Source organism: Ixodes scapularis, unplaced genomic scaffold, assembly GCF_016920785.2.
Source record: "Ixodes scapularis isolate PalLabHiFi unplaced genomic scaffold, ASM1692078v2 PGA_scaffold1__304_contigs__length_218370807, whole genome shotgun sequence".
NCBI lineage: Eukaryota > Metazoa > Arthropoda > Arachnida > Ixodida > Ixodidae > Ixodes > Ixodes scapularis.
In genome coordinates this window covers 8821150-8829155 of record NW_024609846.1, presented here as the reverse complement: position 1 = coordinate 8829155, position 8006 = coordinate 8821150, and the positions used below count along the sequence as shown (strand labels likewise).

General features: G+C 48.1%; 1 non-coding gene across 1 annotated transcript; it reads right to left on the bottom strand.

Annotated features, from left to right (window-relative positions):
• Positions 1-7671: 7671 nt before the first annotated feature.
• Positions 7672-7753, bottom strand: Trnas-uga. Its single transcript has one exon. It is a non-coding gene; the product is annotated as a tRNA-Ser (tRNA).
• Between the last annotated feature and the right edge of the window lie 253 nt (positions 7754-8006).

Below are 8006 nucleotides of genomic sequence, written 5' to 3'. Positions count from 1 at the left end.
CTGTTTTATATATCCAGTTGGAAGAACGCTAATGCACGTCAAACGCGTCGAACTAAAAGTGTCGTGGACGCGCCACTTGCTGCGTACGCAATGCACCGAAGGTTGCGTACGCAAGCTTCCTGCGTACGCCCAACTAAAAGTGTCTAATAGCCGAGCAATCGCAATGTCTGGAGCTCAGCGCGTGTCCTGTGCTTTGCCAACCCCAGCGTGTGGCTACACTGTTAGCAAAAATAACACGCCCAGACGTGTAAACCGTTGTCCCATAGCGGACACGTCGAAACGTGTTCGTTTTACACGAGGCCATCTGTGCTTTTCGTCTACACATGAGGTGCTGTGTAAACTTAACACGCTACACCGTGTCTGCCTTCCGCAAAACCGTTTCGAGAGTGTTCCTTATGAAACATGGCGGCCAGCGGCCGAGAACAGGCGAAAGACGAGCCCAGCGAGCCGCGCGCCTTTCAGCCGAATTGAAAGCACACAGGGCGCGTTAGTTCTCGTTCGACGTCGTTTATACACAGTAAAGTCTCCAAGCGGCGGACGTAGCTACTTGCAAAGGTACGTACGTAAGTTGTCGCCGGTCGGCGCCGTCAATAGCTTCAACAAGCCGCTAAACAAAACAAAAAAAAACAAAAAAAAAACGAATGCCGAACTCACATGGATCAATAACTTGAGCAAACTATTTAGAATCGGGCGGTAACTTGCGCCACCTATCGAGATTTCTAGCAGCCTGTTTTAAAAAAAAAGACAAGTCTGTTAACACAGCAACCCTACATACAACGCAGGCAACACAGCACGCAGCTACACAGCACCGACATGTACACAAACACAACAACCGACACTACGCACGACACTTCCTACTCGATATTCATTTCTCCCCGCGGCGCATATAAGCTTGACATGTGCGGGTGAGCTCTTTGGTCGCTGACCATTACAGATTTATAGAAGAATACACAAAACACGGCGCAATGGACAGCCGTGTGTTAAACTGTTTGCATTTAAAAAGTATGGAGGCAAAATCTATAATGTTAGTCCGTTGCAATAAATAACGATATGTTAACCATAAATCTTAAACCGGTCATGAAAAAGTTCAATTTTTGTTATTTTGTTGCTTGACCAGTGTTATGAGCAGTCCGACTAGCTTGAATCAGATAGGAAAACAAATTATTGGGATTTTGTCATTACGTATACAATAATAAATGAAAATGATCCTTGCGCAAAGCATTTTTTATATATTTTTGTGAAAGACATCCGGACATCCGCCCAACACTTCACTTCCGCTAGTTGCAGCAGTTGCAGTACGGGAGCAGACGCCTTCACTTTTGGGGCTTTTTGATGCAGTTTGTTGTCGTATGTCGTGTCGGTGTCGAGAAGAGCGGTGGGGCTTGGGAGTGACCGGTGTTATTCGTGAACACTGGTGTGGGGCGCTGATGCGTCTTTTTTTTATACTGCTACCACCCCGAACTTTGAAGATACACGGGCCCGTAGCAGTGCATTACGCTGAATCGCGAGCTCCTTCTCTGTTGACGTCGCTTTCCTGGTACCACTCGTGGATACTGCAAGCGTTTAAACTGTGTGCACCGTCTCGCCTACATCCCCGGTGACGTACTCGACCTGTTGAAACTTATTGCTTCCGTCATTTTAGAGTACGCAAGGCAGTTATCTCGTTGGTCTGGTTTCGGTTATAAAAGCAAGGCAAAACGCTCGTAGTTCCCGCCCTCAGTACACGTTGGACATCTTGCGCACTTTGACACCGGATAACTGAATGAACGAGGATTTACATTCACTTCCGAGGTTACTCTCGCCGCTTCCTCACCGTTGAGCAGCAGTATGAGCTGGCGACAAGCCGCGGATGAAAGGCTTGAGCATCAACAGCCCAAGCGCACTCGGTGCCGATGCGGGCGACGCGGGTTTCTGCCAACCGGGAGGCCAGCACAAACCGTGACCGTTCCAGCTCTTCGTCATGACACGGTGTTGCAGAGAGCAGGGTAAAATACAGCTACACGGATCACCGAAGCAAACGACTGCTATCTTAAATCTTGGCTTGTGATTGCGCCTTTCTAGTAGATCATCTTATTCGTTTTGCTGGAGAGACGCAAACGACGGGCATAACAAAATCGCTTGCATATTCCGCATATCTCGCAAAAGCATTTACCCTGTCACCTTGCGAAAAGCGCGAAACACGGAGTCCGCACCGTCCTAAGCTTCCCGTTTTTTACCTGCTTTAGAGCAGTTTGTACCTGCTAGTAGTTATGCCTACTGAAACTGAAACAGGGCAGTGCCAGAGAGAGAGACAAAGTTGGGAAAGCTTGCGCGCTCTCCAATTTCTCAACTCTCAAGTGATTGTACCATAATAAATGCACCAACGCGTCTTCCAAAATAAAGAAAGAGCACTACGTTCACAACATAAAAAATGGTCTCAGTACATGCATCTGTGGGCAGGTAGGAAACCTTGCCCTAATTTATTCACGCCGCATGATTGGCGCAACAAACTCGTTGCAGGACCGAATCATCTACTCGAGCGGTGTGCGTCGCTAGGCAAACGCAGTCCAACACGAAGCATAAAAAAACGGCAGATTTAAGACAACAATCCGGAGTCCATTATTCAATTAAAACAACGTAATTTTGTTGAAAACGCCCGCTGCTTCTTACTCACGGTATGTGTCGGGATACTTCCACAGTTTGAAACGGAACGAAGGAAGATTTACTTCTAAAAACGCTCGCTGCGTCCTCCCGGACCAGCTGGACCGGATCAGCTGACGACGACGGGACTGTACCCGTAGAACCTCCACCACGCAACAAACAATTTGCGCTCCGTGTTAAAAGCGTGGTTCAAACAGACCCGGAATACAAAGCACCGCACCACACACGACGAATGTTTCAGCTCTTTTTCGCATCGCCGGGTTGCACCAAACAGAACGAGATCGCCGAAGTCAACGCCGCGCTGTCGTGAACCTTGGCTTGTGGTTGCGAACTCGTGGACCCTGTGACTCCCTTCGCTTTCAAAACACACACGACGATTACGAATGCTACTTTCCGTCTTCCAGGAACATCACAGGGGCACTTCTCCGGTCACGTCTTCACTATGTGCTCGCAAACTCCGAAGCTCTATGCGAAGCTTCTCGCGTCCCGTCAAACCAAAACAGTAGCGGCGCCATGCGTACTTGTCAGATTTTCTCCTGTCAAACAAAAACAACGAAAGCCAACCGGCGCTTGCTTCCAGCGTACATCGGCGTTGCGCTTGCGCCGTGGCCAGATCGCTTGCAGTTGAAGGTTGAAGCAAAAACGAAACCAACTGCAATGTCACGTGTTCACATCGAGGACACGCTTTTTATATCCATTTTAAGTGTTTGGAACGAATAATTAGACCCATGACTTTATTTGTGGTGTCTAAGAAACTGTTATCAGGACTTCTAAACTAAATACAAACATGGGCGACATGAGGGAAGCCGCATTGCCATCGACCAGAAGATGGCGGCGAGCACGGTAAGGGTGGGTTTCGCCAACGTCCTGCGACATGGCGCAATTGCTTCTGGTGCATATCTGTCTCCGAGATATGTTTCTTTCCGCGGCATTTGTCTCGACGGTCCTTTCTAAGTGCGTCCCCAAGCGTTCCGGTGCTTCGATAGCCGGCAATGCCGCGGTCGTCGCCGGGGGCGATGCGTGTTATTGAGGTCGGCTACACGGTTATGCGTGTATGACCGAACCAAAACACGTTTTTTAGAACCTCGCATGATTTCTGAACGAATTATCCGTTACTCATCGTGTAAATTTATGGTAATTTGTGTAAATAGCGTGTTTTTCACCCCAAATATTCGCCAAATACACGGGACTTGCTAACAGTGTATGATCAACAATGGCGGCATATAATCGGCTCCAGATCACGTGGCCGCTTGTTCTGGCTGCGAGTTGAGGGGGTGAAAAACGAACACGTGTTTCATGGGTCATTAACGTCAGGGATCCGTTCTAAGCGGTATTTGCGCAAAGTACGAACATTATTGCATCGCCCCTTTGAGAGAAACCAGCATTAAGCTGGTATGAGCTGGAATTAAAGGTTTGGAAGGAATAGAACAAGCGTTTAGGAATGTAAACGTAGCGAATTCGTAGAAGCTGCGCGCCGCGCTGAGCCCGGCAACCCTCACCCCGTTTCCTGTGTTCGGGCCGTAGCGCCAGGAAGAGGGCTTCTCTGTGGGTGGCGTTCCTTGGAACTATCCGCGTGGCGGCATGGCCTCCGAGATCCCAAGTACGCGAACACGCGCGCTTCGGGATCTCGAGGGCCATGGTGGCTGCATCTCAGTTATTTTATTCGCCGTCTGGGAGGGAATTTAGCGCGCGCCTCTAAGACTGCGAGAACCGACCAACTTCCTAATCTTAAGGTGTTAGACTGTGATGCTGCCTAACCAGCTCGTTTGCGTGCGTTCACTTCTCAAAAAGTCATACTGTCCTAAGCTTTGTTTTATCTGTCTGTTTACTCGAGTTGCCTCCTAAAAACTCCCCCCCGCCACCCCCCCCCCCGCCCTTCCCCCGTCCCCCCCCCCCCCCCCCCCCCCCAACCTGTTATTTTCAAATGCCTGAGTCCCACTCGAGCGACAAACAGAAACAGACGCGAGTGATAAGCTTCAAACACGTGCAGCATGCTCCCGATGATACCTTTGGCAGGCGTTTAGTCGTTCGGTGCTCGTGAAATAAGCACGAGTGGTTGCGAGCCTGCCAAAGATACCCTCGCGTTGCATGATGCTCGTGGTTGAGCATGGCCTCCTTTTTTCTACAAAGCCTGTCAACTCGCGGAAGACTCTGGTTTGAGGCTTGTCGCTGTCGTTTATTTCTGCTTGTCGCTCTAGTAGGACTCGGGCATAAGGAGTGTCGGCGAATGCCACTGCTGCTGGCAGTCGCGAACAGTGTGACAGGAAGAATGCCTTAAAACTCAAGCACGCACACAGGGAAGGTCAGGCACAGTGTAAACAAAGCAAGGGAAGTCTTCTTTGACATGTTGTTTCCGAATGCCTATATGAGAGTTTCTCTCTAGTGTACAAATGTTTGGTCAGAGTTGTAAACCGGAAACAGCAAGAAAACGTCCTTATGGTTCCAAGCTTCTACCTGTATTCCTCTACGTTACGTCACACGCAGGTACTTTGAAAAGGTAAGCCAAAGTTGTTTGTTTTCCACGTCACAGTGTTGAACCTTAAGATAGAAACAATCCAGATACTACTTCCCTCAGTTTTCTTACGCGGTTGCTGAACTTCATTGTGTTTGCGCTAGAGTTCCATTCACCGCCATGTTTTGTAAGGCTTCTATCAACAAACAGGGTCGCGAACGCTAGTCAAAGTGTGCTTGAGTCTTTTAATGTACATTCGCCAGCCTTAACATACCTACACGTCCACCGCCTTTTCATTAGCCTATATATTACATCGAGCCTAGGGAGGTTTGGGCATTTTCTCGACCCGATATCTACGGCTTAATAAGTGTGGCTCAAATTGATGGACCAGAATTAGAGCTGGGAAAGTCATGCGTGCTGCGCACTATGATTGAAGTCTTCGAATTCACCGCTTTCTTAGACGCTGAAATTCATTAAGATTTGGTGCCTGCGTTGCATTAATATTTCGAATATTACTATGAAAGCTGTACATCCACTTTCGACATGTTCTTTTTCAAAAGCAGAGTGTGTTTGCTTTCAATGTTTCTATTTTTATTTTGAATCTGTGGATTTTTTGATATGCTGGAGTGTTGAATGTCATGAAGCCAGCTGCTGGTTTTTTCTATGATCATATGCTATGACTGACGCTATTCAATGTTACGCTATAGTGGTCTCTGGTCGGGTCACAAAGTTCAAATGAGAGTGGTGGCAATGGCTCATCATGACGTGGTCGCAGTTGGGGTGAGGGTTGTTTGAGTATATATGATCAGATTCGTTTCGGTGTAGGGGCGGTTCGAATCCGAAACGGAGATGGTTTGGGGGGAGATTAACTGTAGTGGTTTCTTCGGGCAAACGAGTAACTAAACAGTGGTAAAAAAGTAGTGAATTTACTTTCATCTTACCACAAATTCGTCATTGACGAAGAAAGCATCATATGCCAAAAAGAATTCAAGGATGGTTAGACAACGACCCCACACGTTATACAGCGCACGCACACGCGCTTCTGAGAATGACGGTTACCGCCGAAGCACCACATGCAGAGTTAACGCAAACACGTTAACGTTGGATCAAAGAAAAACAAAAAGAAGAGACCCTTCTGCTACTCTGCTCCGCAAGCACAGCACAGTGGTTTATAAAGTTACCCTAGGCATGAGGAGCTGTTGTGGTGGGTTTGCTCGGTGTTGTTGTGGTGATCGGAGTGGATTTTAGTGGAGGAGCTGTCGTGGTGATTGGACTGAGCTTGGTTGTTGGACCTGTGGATGTTTTAGGAAGGGGTGTGGTCGGAAGAGCTGTTGTGGTGGTTTGTATGGGTTTGGTCGGTGAAGCTGCTGTCGTAGTTGAGGTGTGTGTGGTTGGAGGAGCTGTTGAGGTGGTTGGGGTAGGTCCAGGCGAGGGGGCTGGTCTGGTTGTAGTTATGGGTGGCCTTGGAATATAGCGAATCCCATTCTTGCGAAATCTATCGATGCGGTGGCGAATATGTGAAGAAGTGGAAATAAGCTTATAATATTTTGCCACAATTAGGACCCTGAATGGTAAGAAATCCACCACCCCACAAAGCCATCGGTTTTATCAGGGCATCCGGCTGCATGGTCGTTCGCTGCATGCCAGCGAGTGACATCTCTTGGCATATCTTTGCACTATTGATTGGGGCGGCTCATGAATTGTAATGGCTCTGCAAAGCTTGTGTGATGAAGCCTTAATGATAGAAACCCATACAACGTGCTAACAGAGGTTTCGCTGAGCTCCTCATGAAAAACAAGTACCGTCATCCTGAATTGTTACCGGGACATGTCACCCGCGTTGTATCCGTACATGTGAGGGTACGGTTGCGCTTAATAGCGATAGAACATGGCTGACACCGATTATCTCAGCTTATCAAAGGACAGCCAACAAGATAGGGGCCTGGTTCCAATGACACTGGGGCAAACAACACCGCTATTATCTGCACTCTCTTGTTCTTTAAATTAAAGCGAAATGCTTCTAAGCCGTCCTTAATTTTATCTGAAGGCGCGACACCAGCAAACGGAACATAAGAACTAGGCCTAAAACCTAACACCCTCGTTAAAAAAAGAAGACTTTTGATTAGGCATTTCTGACATTATCGTGACAGTCTGTTTTTCCAAATGGTGACAGCTCCGCTCTAAGGTTAGCGAAATCATCGCCAGATGTAGTGCACAAATTTGACAGAAGTACTGTGTCATCGTTTAGCTTGTGCCTTCGTAAGCTCAGGGCCCCGTCAAGATTCTCAAAGCGCGCTTGTCATCAATCACAATGACAAGGACATTTGCGAAACGTCTGGAGCACAGCAGGCGCTGTGTGCTTCGGCCATGTGTGAGCGGGGCTTGGATGAACGTTGACGGCCCGAACCGGCGCCAGACCATATGATTGCTTGTTATTTCCGTGAGTGGAGTAGCTGAACGGTGCTTGCTTATTTTTAGGGGTGAAGCTCCTCAAGGTCTAGCCTTTTCCGTCGTCCGTGCTCATATCGATTGCCATCTCATCTGTCTTATCAGTGTTCTTAAAAAAAGAAAACATCTTTGCGCAGTCGACAGGATTGGAACCTGTGCGAAGAGACTCCAATGGATTTCAAGTCCATCGCCTTAACCAGTCGGCCACGAGTGCGGGACGAGTAGGGGGCTCTGAGATGTGGTAGTAACTCAAGAGCTGGGAATGTCATGGAGGCAACTTTGCATGTAGTCGTTAAATGTCTATACAGGAGAGGGCGCTGCGGTCAAATGAGCATATAATCGCGTTAAACTTTGCATGCATTGACTCAACGTTTATAGACGAGAGGGCGCTGCGGTAAAATGCTCAAATGCGTATATAACCACGTTCCATACCACACATTCTCTTCCTGATACGTTCCCATGGCTTC